The sequence below is a fragment of the Poromitra crassiceps genome, assembly GCF_964638095.1.
Source record: "Poromitra crassiceps genome assembly, chromosome: 4".
Taxonomy (NCBI): domain Eukaryota; kingdom Metazoa; phylum Chordata; class Actinopteri; order Beryciformes; family Melamphaidae; genus Poromitra; species Poromitra crassiceps.
The window spans coordinates 57,824,268-57,850,790 of record NC_139626.1 but is presented as its reverse complement, the minus strand read 5'-3'; the positions used below and the strand labels follow the sequence as shown (position 1 = coordinate 57,850,790).

The following is a 26,523-nucleotide window of genomic DNA, read 5'->3' as shown; positions in this document are numbered from 1 at the left end:
CCCTTAAAAAAGTCACATTCCATGTGACTTGTAGGCTACTGTTCACACAGTCATGGAAAAGACTGACCCGAGTCACTTAGAAAAGATCAGATTCAAACCACTTACCTGCTGTGTGAACGTAGCCTTAGGAACAGCAGAGGCTCTTAAGGAGAGGTTGATTTCTAAAGCACTTAGGAACAGCAGAGGCTCTTAAAGGAACACTCCGCCCATTTTCAACCAGCTTTGTATCATTAGAACATCAGTAGTATATCAGAAAACTGTAAAGGGTTTTGAAGTCTGTCATTTAATTTGACAGTTTTTGAGTGTTAAAGTGTGGACCAGTGACATCACTGGTCCACACTAATTCAAATTAATAACTCATTAACTCAAATCAACTCTCAATAACTGTCAAACTATTCATCATTCATCTAGTTTGACAGTTAGTTTGAGTTAGTGTGGACCAGTGACGTCCAATTAAATGACAGACTTCAAAACAGTTTACAGTTTTCTGATATACTACTGATGTTTTAATGATACAAAGCTGGTTGAAAATGGGCAGAGTGTTCCTGTAAGGAGAGGTTGATTTTTAAAGCACTTAGGAACAGCAAAGGAGAATTCTGATTTTTTTACACCCCGGACCTTATTTCCAGCTTAAAATATGTTTTACTCACCCAGAGAACTTTGGTTTCAATCTGATCGCCATAGAAGATATTCAGGTCAGAGTAGAGTCCGAACTGGCGAAAACGGGGCATACACTGTAAATAACGTATTTTCTGCAATGTAGCGGTTCATATCCTCATAATATCTCGTTCATAAATGAACGTGAATCCGTCTAGTCTCCTCCGGGCTGCCTCAGTTTCCTCATCCAAGTGTTTCCCTATATATATATATATTTTTTTTTTTCATTAACAGAGCATGTGAACTTGTGCATAGTGGCAAATTAATAATCCATCCACAGACAATTGTATGTAATTATGTTGTAATTATGTAATTACACAAAGCCAGATTGCCAACATTTCCCCCTTTACTCATCAGAAATATTTGCATGCATAACACATTTGTTGAGACAAACTGTGCTCAGCAACAACAGAACAAAATCAATCCACAAGCTATTTATGCTAATTAGGCGGTGAAAATGCTACCTTATCTGTAAAGGGGAGACCCATTCAACCCATTTCATTCCGATATCTTGAGGGGAGAGGTCAAGGGACCCCTTTGAAATATGTTTTTCCTCGCCAAAATTTAGCCTACATTTACAGTGTTATTTAGCCCCCTTGCCGACAAGCTAGCATGCAATGCTCGGTAATGGGTGACTTAGGTCTTCTAGTTTCATATGATACCAGGGTCTTCTACTCTTAAAAATGAGCCGGCTACAGCCATTTGATTGTCCGCAAAACATTGCGAGTGTTGGCAGTCCACTCACGGCCCATCTGCAGTACCTCCACGGCCCACCAGTGGCCCGCTGTCCACACTTTGGGAACCACTGGCCTACTACATCATTTGCTTAAAAATGTTGAAGCAAGCACCCATGTTAATGTCTTTAATTGAGTTCATCGTAGGATCTACATCCACAACAAATATAAAATATACTGGGGTTCAAAACTCGGTATACAATTAATTAATGACAACTTGATAATTGTAGTAATTTTTACAAAATAATTCAATATCCAATTGACAATAATACAAATGTAAACATTTATTTATACTACAACTTAGACTTAATGGTACAGGTTGTATAGAACAAATACTCATTACAATGTGTAAAATATATTATATTTACATAGAAAAGAAGTGCAAGAACTGCATTGTAACATATTGTTTTTGCATCATTACAAAGGTATAGGTATGGGTTTAAGTACAAAAAAAATCCCTTCAATGAGGCAGAATGTTACATTTAATTAAAAAAGCATAATATTCAGCAGCATAAATCACAATAAATACATCCAATAAAAAAGCACACTAAAAGAAAACATCTCCTTCTGGATAGAGTGGTCTGAATCCTATATGAGGTTGGAAAAAAAGAATGTTGACCCTTTTAGGTCATTTGCACCTGGAACTTCAAGGTCCACATTTGACGGATTAAAGTCAACTCTTCCAAGAGTGTTGTATTTGCGATTTGGCAATTTTCCATTTTGTGCTTGTGCTTGTTTGGGGAAAACAGTGACATAGTATCCATCTGTGCTGTCAGGTACTTTTCGTTTCGAATCTTGTAAACGCATGTCAGTTACAGGCTGCTTTACACTCTGCTGCTTTGAATGTACATCAATATTAGGAACTGGCATTTTCCTGTGATGTTTGTGGTCCCTAAGGTCCAAATCAGTACCTGAGGTGGAGATCCCATAGCTGGGGACTGGTGCTTTCAGGTTTGTTCCACTGTGGACACCTGGTATTTCTGCCATGGTGAGATTCAGTTTGGAACCTCTGGCTCTAAGAATATGATCCTTCCCTGTGAAGTCATCAATGTTGAGATCTTCACGGTTGAGATCAATACTTCCAAGACTATCAATGTTGAGATCTTCGCGGGTGAGGTCAATACTGCCTAGACAATCAATGTTGAGATCTTCGCGGGTGAGGTCAATACTGCCTAGACGATTCAAATCTGAATGAAGGAGAGGGTAGCTGGATCTTGCTTTGGTTTTTGCTGACTTTCTATCAGTGTGACGCAATTTGACATCTGCATCTATGTCCAAGTCAGGTATTCTCATATTTGCTCCTGTGATATCTGATCTACGATTCTTATGGGAGGGCCTTTTGTACTTCAGTGAAGGACCATCCATGTCCAACTCTGGAGCTTTGAGATTAAGTTGTGGACTCTGGATATCTGCTTTGGGCATACTGAGTTTAACATTTGGAGAACTAACCTTTGGACCTGTGACATTTCCCTTCAGGTCTGGTGTTTTCATATTTACTTTTGCATTTGGAGGAGATATATCCAGGTCTGCTGCTCTCAGAGGTGCACCAAAGTCAATATCACACCCTGTCCCATTAAGATCTGGGCTTCCGAACTGAGGCAACTTAAAGGAAGGGAGTTTGAATTTTTTCTCTTGCGAATCAAAATCCGTCTGGGAAACTGGGGGAATGTCAATTCCTGCTTTTGCTTTAGGGGTTGTAAAGTTCATGTCAGGACCCTCTATATTCCCATTTATTCCAAGATCAGGATCTTTTAGACCAGAAGCCCCAAACTTTGGCATTGTGGGCATTTTAAATTTCCCTGAAGGAGAGCCAATGACCATATTTGGTACATCCACACCAAATTCTGGAGAATCCATGGAACCCTTTAGATCTGGTGCTTTGAGACTCAAGTTGGGTGTGTCAATTTCACCTTTTGGCAGTGAACCAGAAAGCCCAAACGTAGGCATTTTTGGCATTTTCATCTGATTAGATGGACCATTGATATCAATATCAGGGACATTGATGCCAGCTTGTGGGCTCTCTAGCGTCCGTACTTTTAGTCTGCCTGATGGCAAACTGACATCTGGAGCATTCAGGTCTAGTTTGGGGCCTTTAAGATTGGCATTAGGCAAATCCAACTCTGGCAAATTTTGTCCAGAGCCTTTCAATTTAGGGAGATTAATGTCTGGTGCATTTGCATTGGGTCCAGAGAGACGTAGGTCTGGCATATTTAAACTGGGCATTTTGAATTTTCCTTTTGGACCATCATTTGGGATGTTTAGGTCAGGCCCCTGTAGGTTCCCATCTATGTCAACATTGGGGCCTTTTGAGCTGGAGATGTCAAATTTAGGCATCTTCAATTTGGGCTTTTTGAACTTTGTGTTGGGCGAACCAATGTTCACATTTGGAGTATTCACATCTAACTGGGGGGATGTGAGTTTCATGTCTGGTAAATCCATGTCAGGGGTATTAATTCCACCCTTTATCTTTGGAGCTTTGAGGTTGACATTGGGTGCATTGATATCTATGTCTGGGTCATCTAAGTTGGCATCAATGTCAGGTCCTTTTAGACTTGGGAAGCTAAATTTAGGCATCTTCAATTTGGGCATTTTGAACTTTGCTTTTGGTGAACCAATGTTCACATCTGGAGTATTAACATCTAACTTGGGATCTTTAAGGTCCATGTTTGGTAAGTTCAAGTCAGGGGCATCAATTCCACCCTTTATCTTTGGAGCTTTCAGACTCCAATCTGGTCTTTTCAGATCTGTATCCATGTCCAAATTGGGCCCTTTTGGCAATGTGCCTGAAATATTCAATTTTGGCATTTTGAGTTTACCTGAAGGAGCATCAATATCCAAATCTGGGGCTCTGAGCTCTGCCTTTGGTTTTGTCACTGTTGGCATTTTCAGTTTACCTGATGGCATGTCAAAGTTGACGTTGGAGGTATTGAGGTCTAGTTTGGGGCTTTTGAGGTCAACACTGGGCATGTTAAGGTTTGGTGGACGTATTCCACCACTGAGCTTAGGACCAGAGATATCTATGTCAGGTGATGTGAGGTCAAAGTTAGGGCCATCTAACTTTGGACCAGAAAGCCCCAAATCAGGCATTTTCAAGTTTGGCCTTTTGAATTTTCCAGATGGGCTGCCAAAATCAACATCTGGCATTTCTAAACCAGCATTAGGACCTTTGATGTTGGCATTGAGTGTGTTGATATCTATGTCTGGGCCATCTAAGTTGCCATCCATCCCAGGTCCTTTTAGAGTTGGGAGGCTAAACCTGGGCATCTTCAATTTGGGCATTTTGAACTTTGCCTTTGGTGAACCAATGTTCACATCTGGAGTATTCACATCTAACTTGGGGGCTTTAAGGTCCATGTTTGGTAAGTCCAAGTCAGGGGCATCAATTCCACCCTTTATCTTTGGAGCTTTCAGACTCCAATCTGGTGTTGGTGTGTTGATATCTATGTTTGGGCCATCTAAGTTGCCATCAATGTCAGGTCCTTTTAGGGTTGGGAGGCTAAAATTGGGCATCTTCAATTTTGGCATTTTGAATTTTGCTTTGGGTGAACCAATGTTCACATTTGCAGTATTCACATCTAACTTGGGGGCTTTAAGGTCCATGTTTGGTAAGTCCAAGTCAGGAGCATCAATTCCACCCTTCATCTTTGGAGCCTTCAATTCTAAACCAGCTTGAGGACCTCTGACATTGACATTCGGTGTGTTGATATCTATGTCTGGGCCTTCTAAGCCACCATCAATATCAATATCTGGCCATTTCAATTTAGGCATCTTCAATTTGGGCATTTTGAACTTTGATTTGGGTGAACCAAAGTCCACACCTGGAGTCTTCACATCGAAGTTTGGAGCATTAAAGTCCATGTTTGGTAAGTTCAAGTCAGTGGTATCAATTCCACCCTTCATCATTGGAGCTTTCAGACTCAGATCTGGTGTTTTCAGATCTGCATTTATGTCCAGGTTTTGTCCTTTCGGCAAGGTACCAGAAAGTCCAAATTTAGGCATTTTAAATTTAGTAGAGGGTGTATCAATTTTCATGTCAGGAGCATTCAAGTCAATATTTGGCTTTTTAAGTGTTGGTACTTTGAATTTACCTGAGGGCATATCTAAACTTACATTTGGGGCAGAAAGGTCAAGTTTGGGTTGGTTCAGGTCCATCTCAGGCAAATTCACATTTGGTGAACCAACAGCCCCTTTAACTTTAGGAGCTGAAAGATTAAAGTCTGGAATCTTTAGCTCACCATCAGGCCCTTTTGCATTTGGTCCTGACAGTCCAAAACCTGGCATTTTAAAACTCGGCATCTTGAACTTTCCTGATGGACCTCCAATATCAGTTTCAGGAATTTTCAAGTCTGTCTTTGGACCTTTGAGATTCAATGATGGTGCATCAATGTCAAATTCTGGTTTTGATGAATCAACATTAAGACTACCTGACGACAATCTTAAGTCTGGTCTGTCTAGATCGCCATCTATATCAATGTTTGGGCCTTTTCGACCTGATAGGTCGAAACTGGGCATTTTCAGCTTCGGCATTTTGAATTTTCCTTTAGGTGAACCAAGGTTTACATCAGGAGAATGCAGGTTTAAGTTAGGAGCTTTGAGATCCATGTTTGGTACGTTCATGTCAGGAGCATCTATCCCCTTAATCTTTGGGGATTTAAGAGTTAGGTTTGGTGTTTTCAGATCTGCGTTGATATCCAAATCTTTTTTCTTTGGTAATGTGCCAAAGAGTTTGAGTTTTGGCATTTTAAGCTTACCAGAGGGAAAATCTGCATCAAGGTTTAATTTACCAGAAGGCATATTAATGTCTACATCTGGGGCATCAAGGTCTAGCTTGGGCTCTTTGAGATCAACACCAGGCAAATTAATGTCTGGGGGATTAAACCCCCTTTTAAGCTTGGGTGCAGAAGGATCAAAGTCTGGCATACTAAAGCCTGGCATTTTAAATTTTCCAGATGGGCTTCCAATATCCATGTGAGGCTTTCTGAGGTCAACTGAAGGCACATTTATGCCAACATTTGTTTCTGCTATTCCAGTGTTGAACTTTGGTGCTGTCAAGCTCATATCTGCTCCCTCTAGATCCCCATTGATACCTGGACCAGTGCCAGAAAGATTAAATTTGGGCATTGTGAAGTTCCGTGCTTTGAATTTGCCTGATGGGGCTTTGATGTCAACCTCTGGGGTGTCAATGTCCAACTCTGGTGCTTTTAAGTCAACTTTGGGTAGATTTATATCGGGTGCATCGATATCACTTTTTATCTTGGGGTTTTTGAGACTTAAGTTAGGTATTTTAACATCAGGATCATCAATATTCAGATCTGGTCTTTTGCCTGAGAGCCCAAATTTGGGCATGTTAAATTTACCAGATGGGGCATCCACATCCAAATCTGGAGCTTTAAGGTCAATTTGTGATTTCTTACATGACACTTTGACTTCACCTGAAGGCATGCCAATGCCGGGACCATTAAGATCAAGTTTTGGACCTTTAAAATTGGGAAGATTGCACTCTGGCATATCAACATTTGGTGCAGATACATCAAGGTCTGGTGTTTTTAACTCCAAGTCAGGGGATTTAATACTTGCTCCCGAAATCCCTAAACCTAATGGTAATTTTACATTGGGTACATTCATGCCAGGAGCATCAATGGAAGGAGTTTTTAGTCCAGTCTTCACTCCAATATCAAGGTCAAGGTCTGGCGATTTGCCAGACAGCCTGACCTTAGGTAATTTTACATAACTGGAAGGATCGTCCACATTTAGGTCAGGGTTCTTCAGTTTATTGGAAGACCTTATCCTGATTTTACCTGAGGGCACATCTGGTACACTTATATCTGGTGTCTTGACCTCACATTCTGGACCACTTACAGTGGACCCAGAGAGACCCAGGTCTGGCAGTTTAAATTTTGGCATTTTGAATTTCTTGTCTGTTCCTTCAATATCCATTTTTGGAACACTAATGTCAGAAGTTGGGCCAGTGATATTTCCCTCAAGCGGATTTATCCCCATGTCAGGAATACTGACACCTGGACCTCTTAAGCCCATGTCTGGCAGTTTCAAATCAGCTTTTTGCAAAGCTCTATCAATGTCAGGTGCCCTGACATCTTCACTATTCTCCAATCCAATATGCGCTCTTTCAACACTTGGTACTTTCAAGTCAATATTTGGCACTTGCACACCAGCATTGGTGTTTACATCTGGAGCCTCTGGTAATGTCCCCGACAATTGGAGGTCTGGGAAATTTAGTTGTGAACTTCTAGCATCTACATTCAAACTTGGTAGCTGAATAGTTCCATTGTCAGTTGGCAGGTGCAAGCCAAGACTAGCTGGAAGGTTCAGACCGCTGCCATTAGCGTCACCCTCTAATGCTCCAGGCTTTGCAGCAGAAAATGTGACATCACCAGATTCTAAAGCAAGAGGAACATCTGTGTTCGGTTTCTTTGTTTTCAGAACTCCAAAGTCCACTCCAAGGCGAGGCAATCCAATGTCGTCTTTAAGGCTGACCTTGGACGAGTCTGGTGTTCGCTTGACTTTCAATTCACCATCCCCCATTATGCCTCCCTCTGCACCAGGGGAGTCATCCTTAATGAACTTCTTGATTTTAGCATTGTACAGTTTGTTGTAGGAATCCTTCAGCATCTGGAAAAATAACAGTGTATATAATTAGTCAGCGTTTCTCCGGTAATCGTTCTGCAGCAGAGTTGGTTTTGGGTCATTTGGACTGCAATTTTGTTTCTACTGCAGCCTATAAGCGCACTATTTTAAATGAGAATAGTTTTTGTGCTGCAACCTGCAGTAGACAAATTTTACATTTTCTCTTGCAGTGGTGGTTTTCTTGCTGATCCACCACTGTTGCTTTAAATGTCTCCCATCATCCATCCATCCATCCCTCCCTCCCTAACTTCAGAAGATTTCCATCTACCTCCTCTGGACTCTTGGTACATCTGTCCAGATTGCTGAGGCTCTTGCTCATGTTCTTCTTGGTGAGGACTTGGACCTTGTCATTAAACGGCTCCATCAGCCTCAGTACTTTCATCACATCCTCTTTTGACAGTTCATCAAAATTAATCGCTGCCCCAACAATTTCATCCCCTGGAAAAGAAAAGGCACACGTTCACATAAAGAAGCAACACATTACAGGCTATTTCTTGGACGCTCTTATCTTATCCAAGGCCATTCAGAGCACCGACAGAGTGGGACTCAAACCCTGACATTGTTTGATGGAAACAGTTCAATGGGCCATTTCAAATTGACTGAACTCAAAGAGAAGAGAACGATTCGACACACACAGCGTCTGTTTCAGAGTCAAACGTTTGACTCTGAAGAAGACGCTGTGTGCATTGAAACGGTAGTCTTTGCACCTTATTAAAAGTTTAACCAGTGATATTCTGTGCTCCAGTCCTCTCTTTGGGTTCAGTCAATTTGAAGCGGCTCATCGAACTGTTATTTTGTCCTGTTCTGAGAGCAGCGACCTCCCTCTGTGGAGGGGCTGAAGCTGTTCTGAGAGCAGCGACCTCCCTCTTAGTAGGGTCATCTGTGGCACTTCCGTGACCGTGGAGAGCGAAGGTCCGTTTCTCAATGGATTTGTCATCTAGGAGGGTTAATAAACAAATTTAGCCGGGGTGTATTTTTAAAAAAGGCGGGGAAAATATTTGAGAGACCAAAATCCAAAATGTCTGCCGTGGAAATGAACTTTTTAATGGTTTGACCTACAATGATGCACAATACATGGTTTCAGAGCTTATTCTGGTCAAGGAATACATATTTGGTGTTTATATAATGATTTGACTTATTTTTGACCTTCAAATACAAGATGGCTGCCAATTTTGAGCTCTAAAAGGCAGTTTTTTCAAAATCGTCATAGAGCCTTCATATTAGGCTTGAATGACAGGTCTTCTCATGATGAGTTGAATAATATACAGTATAAGTACACAGAAGTAATCTCTGAGGTCATTAAAGTCAATGTTTGTGTGTAAACAACAGTTGCTGATTTGCGGTTTCCCATTAAATAGGGTAGGCTACTGAGAATATGATGTCCAGTTCATCCCATCACATTTTCATAATGAACCAAAAACAATTTTGCACTATAGCCTAACATAAAATAGTATTCTGTATGCAAAGCTAGCAAGGTTAGTTGCTTGAGCTGAATTTAAAGGTCAACTCAAAACAAACAATGAAATTAACTTTGAAATTAAAACTGAATCCTAGGCTATTAAATTTCATCAGCACACAGTAAAGGAAACTTGTCTTTGAACTCAGCTGACTGTCTAGTCCTAATCCCTGTTGTGCAATGTCCCTTTTCAGTGAAGTTTTAGTTTTTGTTAAGAGTATGGACTTTTAATCTTGACCTTGTTGGTAGGCAACGGCCCTTTTTCAGTCAAGCATTTTCAGATTAGCCCAGTCAGTCTGTGAAGCAGTCAGTGTCAGCACTTGCGCGAGCTCGCTTTTTCTCTAACTAATGTTAACATTACACACTTTAAGACACTTTGTTTGAGGATATAAAAGGAGGTACGGTGGTGTAGTGGTAAGCACTATCGCCTCACAGCTCGAAGGTCGTGGGTTCGATTTCCACCTGGGACGATGTGAACGCTGAAGGAATGCGTGCCCGTCCGCATGTCCTCGAGTGCCCACCGCCCGGGTGGGGTCGTCAAAAGGGCCTTTCTGTGTGGAGTTTGCATGTTCTCCCCGTGCCTCCCGGGGGTTTCCTTCATATAGGAACCCCCTTCACCAAAAACATGCAATATCCTGGTTGCTAATGTGGTTCCTCCTCTGGTCGTTAAGGGCGCCTGTTCAGAGGGAGGGGAACTGGTTGGAATAGTGTGAACCTCCCACGTGCTATGTCCTACCGGTGAAGCTTCCCCTGTCAGGTGAAAAGAAGCGGCTGGCTAACTGCCCATGTCTCGGAGGAAGCATGGAGCCCGTTTCGGCTCTCCCCAGATCGGCAGAGGGTGGAGTAGCAACCAGGATAAAGAAATTACGTTAGCACTAATGGGGGATAAAAATGGGATAAAAAATTGGGGGGGGAATATATAAAAAAGAAAAAGAAAAAGAAAACTTTGTTTGAGGTTATCAACGTTATTCACTAGTCTAAAGATAGTTCTACCATCAAGAACATATAAAACAAAAGCAAAAACAATTTTTATTTGCAGAAGTCATCATTGATATTTGGTGTTAGCTAACGTTAGGTAACGTTATTATTTTTAGCTAAAGTTAATGTTATCTGTCTCCACAATTCTGTCAACTGACATATGCATTTGCTTTTGAAAATAAACAGCGTATAACAGCAATATAATATAACAGTAATATAATAGCGAGTTGCTTTCCCTCCCAATGAAAGACAAAGCACACAATGTCCTATGAATGTGTCCTAAAATGTGACAAGCCTTGCAAGCCCACCGATACAATAAATCAAGGCAAATGGGACAGCTTACAATTAAAAGCCCAAGACTGGTCAGGACTTGATAAATTTGATGATGTTTACACCACCACCTCCTGGGAAGATGGGGCAACCAATCGGTACATGCATTCGTCATGTTAGATTTCTATTTAATCTTCAGTTATGCTTAAGCAAGCCAGGCTGTTTATTTTCAAAAGCAAATGCATACAGTATGTCAGTTGACAGAAGTGTGGAGACAGATAACATTAACTTTAGCTAAAAATTATAACGTTACCTAACGTTAGCTAACACCAAATATCAATGATGACTTCTGCAAATAAAAATTGTTTTTGCTTTTGTTTTATATGTTCTTGATGGTAGAACTATCTTTAGACTAGTGAATAACGTTGATATCCTCAAACAAAGTCTCTTAAAGTGTGTAATGTTAACATTAGTTAGAGAAAAAGCGAGCTCGCGCAAGTGCTGACACTGACTGCTTCACAGACTGACTGAGCTAATCTGAAAATGCTTGACTGAAAAAGGGCCGTTGCCTACCAACAAGGTCAAGATTAAAAGTCCATACTCTTAACAAAAACTAAAACTTCACTGAAAAGGGACATTGCACAACAGGGATTAGGACTAGACAGTCAGCTGAGTTCAAAGACAAGTTTCCTTTACTGTGTGCTGATGAAATTTAGTAGCCTAGGATTCAGTTTTAATTTCAAAGTTAATTTCATTGTTTGTTTTGAGTTGACCTTTAAATTCAGCTCAAGCAACTAACCTTGCTAGCTTTGCATACAGAATACTATTTTATGTTAGGCTATAGTGCAAAATTGTTTTTGGTTCATTATGAAAATGTGATGGGATGAACTGGACATCATATTCTCAGTAGCCTACCCTATTTAATGGGAAACCGCAAATCAGCAACTGTTGTTTACACACAAACATTGACTTTATTGACCTCAGAGATTACTTCTGTGTACTTATACTGTATATTATTCAACTCATCATGAGAAGACCTGTCATTCAAGCCTAATATGAAGGCTCTATGACGATTTTGAAAAAACTGCCTTTTAGAGCTCAAAATTGGCAGCCATCTTGTATTTGAAGGTCAAAAATAAGTCAAATCATTATATAAACACCAAATATGTATTCCTTGACCAGAATAAGCTCTGAAACCATGTATTGTGCATCATTGTAGGTCAAACCATTAAAAAGTTCATTTCCACGGCAGACATTTTGGATTTTGGTCTCTCAAATATTTTCCCCGCCTTTTTTTAAAATACACCCCGGCTAAATTTGTTTATTAACCCTCCTAGATGACAAATCCATTGAGAAACGGACCTTCGCTCTCCACGGTCACGGAAGTGCCACAGATGACCCTACTATCTGTGGAGGGGCTGAAGCGCAAGAGATTCCTTCTACATTGTTATTGCTGTGTTTGGACCATTATGTAAAACGAATGGCAAATTAGGATTAACGAGATTAAGCATCAAGGGAACCAAGTTCTTCACATATGGATGTTCTCAGAAAACTTTAGAAAATAACTAATTTGTGGTATTTTTTTGACAATGGTCTTGGTGAGGACTTGGTCTAAAATGTGTATGTTAGCTCAACCCTGGATTTGAGTCTGATGTACAATAGATTTAGCCTGGGTAGACCCAGCCTCCACGTGACCTCTATGTACTATCAGTCACATTACAGGCAGTCTGTGACGTCACGTTGGAGGTTGTGTTCACTCAGGCTACAATAGTTTACTTCAATCGATAAATTGTATTCTTGTATGAAACAACTTTGCAAACTTTAGAATCTCCAAGACTTCACTTTCAAGACAGTGCAAGTGCAATCTCAAAAAAGGTGCGGTAACAGCGTGAGGGTCATACCTTCCCTGAGTCCCTGATTGGTGGAGGAATTGTCATCAATGCTGGAGATGACCAACCCGCCCCCTGCTGATTCCTCCAGTGTCAGGCCCTCAGAGAGGCTCCTCCCCCTGCGGTGTGACAGCTGCAAGGAGATATTTGAAAATGGAGTATAAGACAGCAGCACGCCTCCATAAGAGAAGCTCTGAAAAACATTTGGCTACTCAATCCAAACTTAACTTGGCGTACCATAGTAATTCTCTTCTTCAAATCTAAATACAACTGTCACTGTTTCATACCATGATCCTTGTGTTGCTGTCTCGGTGGCATAGAATACCAGCAATCGCTTTGCACTAAACCTGCGGGAGGAAATAAACAATAACGTATTTTAGTCAACAGATACAGCTATTATGACATGTGGGAACATAATATACACTCACTGAGCACTTTATTAGGGACACCACACTAATAGTGTTATTTTATTTATTTTATTGGTTTTATTTATTTTATCCTTTTATCCTTATTTATTCTTAGGGGTACAGTACAGTATATCTGTATTATATACTTTCTCTGTCCTTTGGTCTGGACCGTGGTTTTGCTTTGTGATTTGATACAATGATACATTGTAGCTCTTTCTTGTTATATAAATGTGCTGCTGAGAGTGAAGGCAGTCACTCGCCACACTGCACTTTGCTACTATGCACTTTATATCTCTACTGTGCACTTTAGATCGTTGCTACTGTTGTCATTTGCACTTTAACGGTTGTGCTGCACTTTAAACTGCTGCTCTAGACTGTTCTTATAATGTTTTTATTGTCTTATTTGTTTTTATGTATATACTTTGTACTACGCTTTTTGCAACCCAAATTGCCCTTTTGAGACACTTAATAAATCTTGAATCTTGAATCTTGAATCAGCTTTCAGCTCAGTGTCAACTGGCTACCAAAGTCACATCTGCCTCCAGGTTGGACGTGTTGCATTCTGAGATGCTTTTCTGCTCTCCACTGCTGTAAAGAGGTTATTTGAGTTACTGAGGCCTTTCTGTCAGCTCCAACCAGTCTGACCTTCTCCTCTGACCTCTATCATCAACAAGGACTTTCTGTCAGCTCCAACCAGTCTGACCTTCTCCTCTGACCTCTATCATCAACAAGGACTTTCTGTCAGCTCCAACCAGTCTGACCTTCTCCTCTGACCTCTATCATCAACAAGGACTTTCTGTCAGCTCCAACCAGTCTGACCTTCTCCTCTGACCGCTCTCATCAACAAGGACTTTCTGTCAGCTCCAACCAGTCTGACCTTCTCCTCTGACCTCTCTCATCAACAAGGAGTTTCCATCCACAAAACTGATGAGTTGAGTTCCCTCCCCCTCCCTCCCCTGATATGTGAAGCGATTTGAGTGTCTAGGAAGGCGCCATATAAATCCAATCAATCAATCAATCAATCAATCAATCAATCAAGCATTCAACTGCCGCTCACTGGATGTTTTTGTTTTTCGTACCATTCTGTGTGTAAACTCTAGAGCAGAGGTTTTCAAGGAAGCTCAAACCCGTTTCAGGGGAGGCTCATTGAATGGAAGTGAAAAAATATTACATTAGTTATCAAAATATCACATAGAAAAGCCTTAATGTGTGTGATTTGGTCAAAGAGATAATTCAGAGAGAGGAGAAGAATGTTACTGTTTTTCCCACTTTCCCAAAGTCTGTGCCAAATAAATTATTTATTTCTTATGAATGCCTTCAGACAGAGCTTTTTTATGTATTTGGTGTAGTCTGAAACTAGAACGGCTGCAACGCGGATATATGCCTCAGCCAACAAGTGAGCAGTTGACATGCATGCCTGTCCAGACTTTGACGTTTGAGCCAAATGTGAAGAAATTTTGTCAAGGTGTTACCGAGCTTGAAAATGCCGTTCGTGAGCAGTGTTGGGCAAGTTACTTTCAAAATGTAATATACTACATATTACTAGTTACTTTCATTTGAAAGTAATAAGTTACTTTACAATATTACTGTCTATGTAGAGTAACTCATTACTCATATTACACTACTTTTGCATTACTTTAACCAAAATAACAGCAGTAGCAGAATGACATTGGCGCCCGGCCGGAACCATCCTGAAAAACAATTTAAACTGTCTTGAAGTCAGTGTAAATCATCCAAAATTCTAAATGTTATCCTTTTCCTTTGTTATTGTCATCTATGGTGGTTATTTGCATTAAAACACACAGTTTGATTAGGAAATGATTTAAATATGTGCTTTGATTTAAAAAAAGTAACTCAATTTGTAACTTGAGTTACTTGACAATGTAACTGGTATAATATTACTGAAATCCTATAAGTAATAAGTTATATTACTGAGTTACTGCTAAAAGTAATATATTACATGTAATATGTTACTTTTGTAATGAGTTACCCCCAACACTGTTCGTGAGGTCACAGTGACCTTGACTTTTGACCACAAAAATGTAATCAGTTCATCCTTGAGTCCAAGTGGACGTTTGAGGCAAATTGGAAGGAACTCCGTCAAGGCGTTCTTGAGATATCACGTTAACAAGCTAGAAAATGGTGTTAGTGACTCACAGTGACCTTAACCTTTGTCCTTTGACCACCAAAATCTAATTAGTTCATCCTTGAGTCCAAGTCGAGGTTTGAGCCAAATTGGAAGAAATTCCGTCAAGGCGTTCCTGAGATATTGCGTTAAAGAGCTTGGAAATGGGGTTTGTGAGGTCACTGTGACCTTGAACTTAGACCTTTAAACACCAAAATCTAATCAGTTCATCCTTGAGTCCAAGTGGATGTTTGAGGAAAATCGGGATGAAATTCCATCAAGGCGTTCCTCAGATATCGCGTTAACGAACATCGGACGGACGTACGGACGTACAACCCGAATCCATAATGCCTCCGGCCTGGCTATCGCCGGCGGAGGCATAATAAATTATTTATTTATTTTTAAACGCTTTCAGACAGAGCTTTGTTATGTATTTGGTGTAGTCTGAAATAAATGATTTATTTCTTATAAATGACTTTCAGACAGAGCTTTTGTATGTATTTGGTGTAGTCTGAAGTATGTCATAAATTAAAAAAATATATATTTCTTATAAATGCCTTCAGACAGACAGAGCTTTTTTTATGTATTTGGTTAGTCTGATGTATGCCAAACAGCAATATCAGGATATTGGCTCAATCCAGGAATTGAGCAAAACTAAGCAAATGAACTAGGGGGGGGGGTGCTTTGTCTGAGGGGATGCTCACACAACTGGTCTTACGACTGGTCTTAAGCTAAGTTGGTCGTAACTTTACGACCTAACAGCTACGCCGGTTGCACCAACAGGGCGTAAGCCTTTTTCTCACTAAGACCGGTCGTAAATATTACGCCTAGTCCAGAGCAGGCGTAAGGTGCAGTATAGACGGTTTTCACTGTGTGTTGCGCAATAGCTACAACCCCTCAGCACTCTGGCTGTATTCAGACCCGAGTTATAAACTGGAAACCGGAGTACGTTATAAACGTTATAAATATAGTCACGTTATGAACAACTAACCAATGCTGGGGGTCCGTATGGAAAGTGGAAATCGAAATGGTTAAAAGTTAAATCAATTTGGTCATTCAGTGGCGTTTTACTGCCATTTAAAGTAACGACAAGTAACAGTTAGCCGCTAACATTAGCCACACTACAGCCGATTACCCATCAGCGGAGCGTCATTTGACGTCAGCACACTCTTCTAAACAGGTCGCGTGCCGCATTCCCATGCTTTCACATGGACGCGCATCGCTACGACCGGCATAGTTAAGACCAGACGTAAGCCCTGTTGGTGCAATAGGCGTAAGTAAGTCCATGGTCTTAACTAAGACCGACGTAGGAGTTACGTCCAGGCATAGTTAAGACCAGTTGGTGCAACTGGCCCCAGGAGATCAGCAATCTCAGGAGTACTGAAAGCAGCCCGTCTGGCACCAACAGCCACTGAGATCCAAATGTTTCCTCATTCTGATGTTTGATGTGAACATGAACTGAAGCTGCTGACCTGTATCTGCAGGACATTATGCATCGCTGCCACATGATTGGCTGACTGGATAATTGGATAACGAAGTGGCCGGTGAGTGTAGCTCTATTATGTGACATACAGTTGATCTTATAGCGTACATCTTAAAGCTTACACTGCAAAATAAACTAAATAGTAGGAACGTTAGCAGGTCTTAGCAGACAAACGGATAAAAGCTCTGATCACACAGTGGTTTCACCTTTAATCCAGTTGACAATCGGAGGAAAGGAAAATATAGATTAAGAGGAGTTGCCAAGATGAAGGCAGATTTTTAAGATTTGAAACCACAGATTACAAAACAAGGTTCAATTCAAAATTAGGGAGATGTTCCTGATGATTTGAATTCATCTACCGGTATTGCTAGAAATGGGGGGAAAGAGGGCAGAAGCCGCAAAGAGTTAGTAGAAGCAGGGGACGTCACATCGGTGGTTAGACAGTATAGACACCCACTTATGTATGCAAATAAACAGAGGACTGGCACCCAGGTAACCAGGCAGGTGCGCCTTTCAGGTATTTCAGTTATTGCCTTGGGGCCAAAACTTGGGAAAACCAGTAACAGGTTTATCCACCACACAACGAACAAGTGTTGTGTTGTTGTCAGGTGTGTTTCCTTTTTGTAAGCACAAAGTCAAAGTAACCACACCTAGCACTTTGTAGTGCAGAAACTCTGGCAGAAGGTGCAGCCCTGGCAGTCCTCCAGTAAATCTGTTACACTATGTTCTATCAGGCCCTGTCAGTTGAATCCGTGCCAGGTGAGCGTTGCATGAATGAGATCCAGCATCGAGTCGCAGTTTCACACGTCCACAAATGAAAATAACTGAAGGTGTGGATTCAAACGTGTTCTTTACTTAGTAAACCGGTGTTTCTCAAAGTGAGGGACGGGGGGTGCAGAGGCATGACAGGGGGGCGTGACCAGGTGGGGGGAATGTAGTAGGGCTGCACGATATGAGGAAAAGCTGCGATGTGCGATAACACTGTTCAATATTGCGATGACGATATGACCTGCGGTAAATAAGAAAATGCTATAAACACAAATATTAATGGGTAGGGGTGCTCCGATCCGGCTAAGCCACGATCCAATCCGATTCCGATTCCTGGGGACACGATCCGATTCCAGAATCGATTCTCGATTCCAACGATTCTCGATTCCAGAATCTAGAATCGATTCTCAATTATGTAGTTTTATATTGCAATAACACACAAAGGTAAATCTAAGACAAAAAATGACAATTGTATTAATGCTGAACTTCAAATTCAACTTCTGAAGTATTACAGTGAGGGCCTAAATTCATTTAGCAATATGAGTGTGTTAATTTAAGCATACGTATCGATTAATCGTGCAGCCCTAGAATGTAGTCATGTTCAACATTGAGCATGACTTGAGAGTGGTAGTATCGAGTGTGCAACCCCATTTTTGAACATGTGCCGTCAGTGCAAAACGGGCTCATAGCAGCCACTAATATAGTGATTCTGCGATACGTGATATTCTTTGCAAAATATCTGCATTTGTTCTTTAATTTTTTAACAAATTCATTCATTCATTTGCACAGATTGAACTTGGTGGTTATTGTTCCAGGAAGGTGACTGCACATTTTGTTCGATTTTTCGGTAACGCTTTATTTGAAGGGGTGTGCATATAGACTGACACATGACACTGTCATAACCACGACACCTGTCATGAACATAGAGGAGGCTTTATCAATGTTTACTGACTGTTGTCATTAGGTGTCGTTCGGTGTCACTGTTAATGCAAAGTTGACTTCGTTATGACAACTGTCAATTTTTTTATGACAACTTGCCACTAACCAAGACAGTGTAATTGCACTTAATGACATCTCCATGCCTGCTATGTCATGTTTATGACATGTTGTGCTGTCTTGGTTGATGTCAATTTGTCATATCAAAGACATTGACAGGTTATGATGCCTTGGTTAATGCCAAGGTGTCATTGTGAAGACATCTCAAAGAAGGTCAACTTTGCATTAACAGTGACATAATTTACCGAATGACACTTAAATGAGAACAGTCATAAACATTCATGATGCCTCCTTCATGGTCCATGGTCATGACAGGTGTCATGTCATGGTTATGACAGGTGTCATGTCAGTCTGATGCACACACTTTCAAATATAGTGTTACTGATTTTTCTCTATCTCTATTTTTGAAAAAGCACACAGTGGTTAGCACTGTTGCCCCACAGCAAGAAGGTCCCGGGTTCGAACCCTGGTCCGTCCCAGGTCCTTTCTGTGTGGAGTTTGCATGTTCTCCCCGTGTTCGTGTGGGTTTCCTCCGGGGGCTCCAGTTTCCTCCCACCATCAAAAGACATGTATGTTCGGCTAAATACTCCTGTCCAAGGCAATGGCAAAAAGAACTGGAGTTGGTCCCCGGGCGCTGCACTGTGGCTGCCCACTGCTCCTAGTTCCTAGTAGAGGATGGGTCAAATGCAGAGGATGAATTTCCCAATGGGGATAAATAAAGGATAACTTAACTGATGGAGGGGGGCATGAAACATTCTCTTAACTGTTTGGTTTGAACAAGTAAAACTGTTTTTATAAGCATTTTACGAAATGTCTATGGGAAAATAAATGGCGGATGAAAATCTCTGGTACAGTGCTGAAGCAGGAAGTAGGGCTGACGCGTGAGTGGGGTAAAACCCCCCATATATCTCAATGGGCTGACTCACCAAAGGACGGTGCTGCGGCTCTACACTACAGGATTGGGGATTCTAGAGCAGGTACGTCGGTTCAGATGTGCGTTTACTGCAGGGGTTAAATCCCCGATCGTGTCTCCCTGGGCTGAGCTAGCAGCTAAATGCTAACTATGCTGAATGGAGGGAACAGGGGATTTACCCCACCCTGACCACGCCCCCAGCCAGCTACCCCAGCATTTATGACGAGACATCAACTCAACCTATAGTGCTTAGTTAAGACACAGTCTCTGTAAAGCCCTCTGAGACACGCTTGTAAATTAGGGCTGTATACAAATAAACTTGACTTGACTTGAATACTTATGCAACATAGATTTCTCTATTTGATACACTTTGTTTTGTCTTTGATAAATCATCACAACAGAAAAATAGCTTGATGACATGACATTTCCATTGCACATAGTAATGTTTGTTTTTTTGTCAATTAATAATTAATTCTTCATTTATAGGCCTCATTAGCCCTCAGCTAAAGAAACTCATTCACCGTTCATCTTGAGTCTGCGTGTGTGTGTGTGTGTGTGTGTCAATGTGTATCAATGTGCCATGTGTATCAATGTGTATCATGTGTATCAATGTGTATCAATGTGTATCAATGTGTATCAATGTGTATCATGTGTGTCAATGTGTATCAATGTGTATCAATGTGTATCATGTGTATCATGTGTATCAATGTGTATCAATGTGTATCATGTGTATCAATGTGTATCAATGTGTATCATGTGTATCAATGTGTATCAATGTGCCATGTGTATCAATGTGTATCATGTGTATCAATGTGTATCAATGTGTATCAATGTGTATCATGTGTATCAATGTGTATCAATGTGTATCATGTGTATCAATGTGTATCAATGTGTATCATGTGTGTCAATGTGTATCAATGTGCCATGTGTATCAATGTGTATCATGTGTATCAATGTGTATCATGTGTATCATGTGTATCAATGTGTATCATGTGTATCAATGTGTATCATGTGTGTCAATGTGTATCAATGTGTATCAATGTGTATCAATGTGTATCAATGTGTATCAATGTGTATCATGTGTATCAATGTGTATCAATGTGTATCAATGTGTATCAATGTGTATCATGTGTATCAATGTGTATCAATGTGTATCATGTGTATCAATGTGTATCAATGTGTATCAATGTGTATCATGTGTATCAATGTGTATCAATGTGTATCATGTGTATCAATGTGTATCAATGTGCCATGTGTATCAATGTGTATCATGTGTATCAATGTGTATCAATGTGTATCAATGTGTATCATGTGTATCAATGTGTATCAATGTGTATCATGTGTATCAATGTGTATCAATGTGTATCATGTGTGTCAATGTGTATCAATGTGCCATGTGTATCAATGTGTATCATGTGTATCAATGTGTATCATGTGTATCATGTGTATCAATGTGTATCATGTGTATCAATGTGTATCATGTGTGTCAATGTGTATCAATGTGTATCAATGTGTATCAATGTGTATCAATGTGTATCAATGTGTATCATGTGTATCAATGTGTATCAATGTGTATCATGTGTATCAATGTGTATCAATGTGCCATGTGTATCAATGTGTATCATGTGTATCAATGTGTATCAATGTGTATCAATGTGTATCAATGTGTATCAATGTGTATCAATGTGTATCATGTGTATCAATGTGTATCAATGTGTATCATGTGTATCAATGTGTATCAATGTGTATCATGTGTATCAATGTGTATCAATGTGTATCAATGTGTATCATGTGTATCAATGTGTATCAATGTGTATCATGTGTATCAATGTGTATCAATGTGCCATGTGTATCAATGTGTATCATGTGTATCAATGTGTATCAATGTGTATCAATGTGTATCAATGTGTATCATGTGTATCAATGTGTATCAATGTGTATCAATGTGTATCAATGTGTATCATGTGTATCAATGTGTATCAATGTGTATCATGTGTATCAATGTGTATCATGTGTATCAATGTGTATCATGTGTATCAATGTGTATCAATGTGTATCATGTGTATCAATGTGTATCAATGTGTATCATGTGTATCAATGTGTATCAATGTGTATCATGTGTATCAATGTGTATCAATGTGTATCAATGTGTATCATGTGTATCAATGTGTATCAATGTGTATCAATGTGTATCATGTGTATCAATGTGTATCAATGTGTATCAATGTGTATCATGTGTATCAATGTGTGTATGGATTGTGAAACGCTGTCAGTTTGTCTGCAAGCTGAATTCCTGCATGTTGACAGTAGCATGTGAAACCCAACCCCAACACCACTCTGATTCTTAACATTCACATTACGCAATACTCCAAATGACTTTCCAACAAAGGTGGCTCATTTCCCACCGAGAAAGTTGCACATTAAAGGAACACTTTGCACATTTTCAACCTGTGTTTGACACTACTGCCCCCCACACTTCCTGAATGGGAGTGCATTAAGGACGTTTTGGTATAAAAGACACAAAAGTGGACTTTATGCAACAAGTTGGAAGCCGCCCATTCTGCTATTTAGAAGAAGAGGATGTTGCGCACCGGACAGGGTCTTCACTTCAAGTTTCTGGCTCCGGTAAATCACCCTTTAAGACGTAGCTGCAAGAGCGGAACGCTGGTCTGATGGGGAAATGTTAAAGGAACACTCCGCCCATTTTCAACCAGCTTTGTATCATTGGAACATCAGTAGTATATCAGAAAACTGTAAACGCTTTTGAAGTCTGTCATTTAATTTGACAGTTATTGAGTGTTAAAGTGTGGACCAGTGACATCACTGGTCCACACTAACTCAAATTAATAACTCATTAACTCAAATCAACTCTCAAACTCTCAAACGGTTTTGAAGTCATTCATCTAGTTTGACAGTTATTGAGAGTTGATTTGAGTTAATGAGTTATTCATTTGAGTTAGTGTGGACCAGTGATGTCACTGGTCCACACTTTAACACTCAATAACTGTCAAATTAAATGACAGACTTCAAAACAGTTTACAGTTTTCTGATATACTACTGATGTTCTAATGATACAAAGCTGGTTGAAAATGGGCAGAGTGTTCCTTTAACTGGGGCCCGGGCGCTAATGCTCAGTACACTATGAGCGAGAAGCGCCCGGCTAGCGGGGTAAGCCTATACTGTGTGGAAATGAATAATGTTGACTTTCTGTCAGCACTCGGCAGCAGGCCTATGCTGTAGGCCTATGCTGTAGGCCAGGGGTGGCCAAACTTTTTTGGTTGTGGGCCGCATACAGAAAAATATAAGGAGTCGCGGGCCAAACAATATTAAGCACGGCAGTTTTCGCGGCAAAAAAATTGGACCAGAAAACCCTTATGCCTTCAAAAATTGAATTTCCACCTAAATAAATATATGACATAGTTTATTGATGCGCTCACCTATTACAATGGGTATTTCTGTATGTTATCAAATTTTCTTTTCCTGTGCCAACAGGTTAAGACAGAGATAATTTAATATAACATTAGTATTAAACATTAATTCATTTTTATTTTTATTTTTTTTTAAATAAATAGACCATGTCAGGGTGCCCAAGTATAATCCATTTTCAATGGTTTTAAATTGAAAAAACGAAATGGGGGGAATCCGTTTTTTTGTTTTTGTTTTTCAGTTTCTTTTTCTTAATGTTTTTCTTTTTCTGTTTTTTCCCCCGTTTTCGTTTTCGTTTTCCGTTTTAAACTTTGAAACAGAAAAACGGAAAAACGTTTTTAGCAAAAAAAAAAAAAAAAAAAAAAAAAAAAAATTACATTTTTTTTTTCTAAATTCATGGCGGGCCACTTAAAAACGGGCAGCGGGCCGCAGTTGGCCCGCGGGCCGTAGTTTGGCCACCCCTGCTGTAGGCCTATGCTGTAGGCCTATGCTGCAGGCCTATGCTGTAGGCCTATGCTGTAGGCCTATGGGAATGAATGTGAACTTTCTGCGCGGGCAAATGAACGGGGAGTTCTCTCGGTGCAGGCAACATGGAGGGCAGGTAAACCTTTTGCACAAACTCGCTGAAACACTCATCCTCGGCAAGAGACTGAGGTCTGTCAAGACCATAACCTCTCGCCACAACAACAACAGCTTATATTCCCAACTGCCATCAACAAGGCTCGAAAGCCAAGCACCTCTACCCCCCCCCCCCCCCCACCCCCCCCATATCCCCCGACTACCGCCGGGCCTCAAAATAATGATTATTTTCAATCTATTCTTTTATGTTAGATTATTCTCTTGAACTTGCATCGGGCACCTGTGGTATTGTGCATTCATTCACATATTTATCACTCAAGACCTTCTCATTCGTGTGTATTATTGGACTGTGCTTTTGATTTTTTTAGTCATTTTATCTCTTGATCAAATTACACATGCGTACTTGCACTAAAGTCAAACTCCTTGTAATCTGATTACTTAGTGTGGTGTGGCAATAAAAGTGATTGTCATGCTCATCATGTCCATATACACACACGATGGACACTGTAATGATGCAAAGCTGGATGAAAATCGACCCCCATCTTCCTTGAAGCCCATTAAACACTACAGATCAAAGCAGAGCTTGTCCTTGCCTACTCATGCATTGCACTTGTGTCTCTCAGGTATGTTCTCTCTCTCTCCACAGACATGCCAAACTGAGAGGCGGTGCAGGTAGAAGAACATGACATCACTGTGTGTACTCTAACTCCATGCAAGACTATGTAGTCCACTGTGGACCCATGCAGCCAGCCGGGCCAAGGGAGCTGGAAGGTGGGTGCTGAGGGTGCTGCAGAACCCCCTGGTGACGAGAGATGGGATTTTTGAAATTGTTGGATTTGGCTGACTTGTGTTTATACCACCAACAAGATGCATTAAAAAACAGTGTGTGCTTCCCAGCTCTAATCTTATTTCATACGCTCTCTCTTCAAAAGTGTTTGATTTTCATCATAATCTGGTTTTCCATAATAATAATAATAAGTTCAGTGTTTATGCCTGTGTTGCTGTCTGTTGTAGTGTAAAACGACTAAAGGGAGAGCAGGTGCTGAAAGTGAGTGAGAAAAGGAGAAGATACTGAATAATGACATCACAACAGTATAATCCTAATGTTAATTTAAAATGAAATATTCTTCTGAATATGGAGGAAAGTCCAAAAAACGTCAAATTTTCTCAGCACCGACAGTCCCTTCCTTGCAGCACCCCCTACCTACAAGTACTTCCAGCGCCACCCATGCAGCGACCCATGACACCACCACCAGGCAGAACCAGAACCAAGTCCAGCGCTGAAAAACAAGTGACAACTCAAATGCATCTTACCTTGCGGTCCATCATCAGGCAGGTGTTTGGCTGTCTGACTTGCCTGCTGCTGCTGCTGCTGTGTGTGTGTGTGTGTGTGTGTTATGTTATCAGTCCATGCTGTTTGCTCTGCGGCCGGTTCCAGCGGTGACTGCCGAGCGGGAGCGCCGGGGCAGGGGAAGGAGTTCACAGAATAAGCGGATAAACAGGTTCCACCTTGAACATCCCCGCCTCTGCCTGCCGTGGACACACCCACACGCTGACACAGAAACACACTCACACACTATACACACACACGCACACACACACACACACACACCTTGAATGTCTCGCAGCTGGTATCACACGCAGGCAGCACACACCCTCATGCAAACACACCTTGACAATTCCACGTGTGTCATATACATATTATCCACACACATGCACACAACACACACACACGCACACACAAACACACACAAACTCTGTTGGATATATTTGCAAATGCGATAACATATAACAAACATATGATATGTACACAAACACACAGTCTTGTATTCCATTCGGAGTGAGGACCATGACTATTTTACTCAATCTAACTCAATCTAATTCTAACCAGGGTTCCCACGCCTTAACCATCAAATTCAACGACTTTCCAGGCCCAGTTCCCTCAAATTCAAGGACCCGACACAGCGTAGTAGTTAGAGACACGGATCAAGGCTACTTACTGTAACAACCCTGAGATTTTTTATAATGAGGACTAGCAGCTTTACAGAAGCTCACAGACAACTATTAAAGATCGAGAGAGGCTGACTAACGTTAAGTAAGAAAAAAAAATCGGAATAACTTAAATTCATATTCTTGCACAAACTATAAATTAAAACACTTTCAATATCACCATCATCAGTACATAAAAGGGAGCTAGGGCTCTGTCTGTCTGTTTCTCTCTGTCCCACTGATGACATCATCAGCGATTAAAATTCACTCTCACACACACACACACACACACACACACACACACACACACACAAACAAACCCTAAAATCAAGTAGTGACCCTAAAAGATACTGAGGAGCACCAAAAATAACCTCAATTCATAAACATTTCCTCACAACGACAGCAAAACAAGCTGCAGGTCGGATGGTCGAAAAACCTTGTCTTTCAGGAACCAAGACAGAAAAGAATGAGAGAAAAACATCAACAGCACACTGAAACATCAACAGAACACTCCCTAACCCTAACTCATATCAACAAGACGGAGCAGAAAGTGGGAGGGAAAGAGCGCTGTGAGAGAAATGTGAGAAAAATGCCGACCTGTGCCAAGGGAGAGGCGGAGAGGCGTTCCCTGCCATGAGTCACTGATTACGAGGCGCCGGTGGGACACATGACAGCCGTCTGCGTGAACCTGGATCTAAACACAATGACAGCTGTCTGCGTGAACCTGGATCTAAACACAATGACAGCTGTCTGCGTGAACCTGGATCTAAACACAATGACAGCTGTCTGCATGAACCTGGATCTAAACACAATGACAGCTGTCTGTGTGAACCTGGATCTAAACACAATGACGGCTGTCTGTGTGAACCTGGATCTAAACACAATGACAGCTGTCTGCATGAACCTGGATCTAAACACAATGACAGCTGTCTGTGTGAACCTGGATCTAAACACAATGACAGCTGTCTGTGTGAACCTGGATCTAAACACAATGACAGCTGTCTGCATGAACCTGGATCTAAACACAATGACAGCTGTCTGTGTGAACCTGGATCTAAACACAATGACAGCTGTCTGCGTGAACCTGGATCTAAACACAATGACAGCTGTCTGTGTGAACCTGGATGTAAACACAATGACAGCTGTCTGCGTGAACCTGGATCTAAACACAATGACAGCTGTCTGCGTGAACCTGGATCTAAACACAA

At 40.9% G+C, this 26,523-nt stretch overlaps 1 long non-coding RNA gene across 1 annotated transcript; it reads right to left on the bottom strand.

The window, feature by feature from the left end:
• Positions 1 to 985: 985 nt before the first annotated feature.
• On the bottom strand, positions 986 to 24,758 carry LOC310775481. The gene is made up of 5 exons (XR_014552674.1): positions 24,641 to 24,758; positions 12,917 to 12,976; positions 12,642 to 12,762; positions 8,305 to 8,474; positions 986 to 8,021 (listed from the first exon to the last, which is right to left on the bottom strand). It is a non-coding gene; the product is annotated as an uncharacterized lncRNA (long non-coding RNA).
• Positions 24,759 to 26,523: the final 1,765 nt, after the last annotated feature.